Source organism: Babylonia areolata, chromosome 5, assembly GCF_041734735.1.
Source record: "Babylonia areolata isolate BAREFJ2019XMU chromosome 5, ASM4173473v1, whole genome shotgun sequence".
Taxonomy (NCBI): domain Eukaryota; kingdom Metazoa; phylum Mollusca; class Gastropoda; order Neogastropoda; family Buccinidae; genus Babylonia; species Babylonia areolata.
This window is the reverse complement of record NC_134880.1, coordinates 6466021-6467450: the sequence shown is the minus strand read 5'-3', so window position 1 is coordinate 6467450 and position 1430 is coordinate 6466021.

Here is a 1430-nt window from a genome sequence, read left to right as displayed (position 1 = left end):
CCAAGACTGTGACCAGAGCATCTGCATTCAGTTTCGCACAGATGGCAAACTTTTCAACTTGCAGCAACTCCATGCCATGTCCAGGGTGTTTGAGGCACTGTTGAGAGAATTCCTCTTTGCTGATGACTGCGCACTTGCAGCACACACCCATGAGGAGATGCAGTTCATTATGGACAGGTTCTCAACCTCCTGCAGGCGCTTTGGACTCACCATCAGCCTCAGCAAGACCGAGTCCATGTACCAACCAGCTAGCTCACAGAACGCCAGTGCCTCCCCCCAACCTGCGATCAAAATCAATGACACAGAGATCAAGTCAGTCGGCAAGTTTTGCTACCTGGGCAGCACCCTATGCAGCAACGGAGCCCTTGATGCAGAAGTGACGCTGCACATCGCCAAGGCCAGCTTCGCTTTTGGCAGACTCAACAGCAGGCTGTAGAACAACACAGGCATCAGGCTCAGCACCAAAATCAAAACCTACAGAGCTGTTGTGCTGACCACCTTGTACTGCTGTGAAGCATGGACGACGTATCACCGTCACATTTAACAACTTGAGCAGTTTCACCAGAGATTCCTACGGAAGATTGTTGGCATAAAGTGGCAAGACAGGGTCTCCAACCTGCAGGTCCAAGAGAGGAGCGACCTGCCCAGCATCGAAAGCCTGCTGATCCAGTGCCAGCTACGCTGGACATGACACGTTGTCCGCATGACAGACAGCAGGATCCCGAAGATGCTTTTTTTTGGCCAGCTGAAGGAAGGCCACCGCGAACTTGAAAGACCCTGCAAGCGCTTCAAGGACACCTTGAAGACAAACCTCAAAGTCTGTGACATAGACATTGCTTCCTGGGAAACTGATGCCCTTGACCGCTCTCGCTGGAGGATGCTGTGCTCTAGTGGCATAAAGATGTTTGAAAACAGAACGCTGGCCATTAAGGAGAAGCGTGAGCAAAGGAAACAGGGCTCCACTTCTGGAGACGTTTTCCCTTGCAACACCTGTGGGAAGTGCTGCGCATCCAGAATCGGCCTCTTCTCTCATATGAGGACACACACCGACAGATAAGCCTGCCTGCCTACTCATCCGTCAGACCGACGGGAGACTCCATCATATTGTCCGTCAATACCAAATTTGGCTTAAAAATAGTAGGAAAAAAATGTTCACAGTCATACCAATAATAGTTTGTAAGTCTCCCGAATTAAGCCGTGTTTCCCGTATCATTAACGGTTTATTTCGTTGAGGCCATTTCCGTGATTCCGAAAACACCATATTAGCTACCACATCCCAGTTGCAGTGGTGCTGGCGATGCTTGGTAATACGGCGTGACCTCGTTTTTCTTGTTCGCAATTAAATGGAAAGAAATACAAATTCTGGACATGACACATACAGTGACACAGACTACATCATCGACGTGTTTACTGCATATTTATCTTTTAAA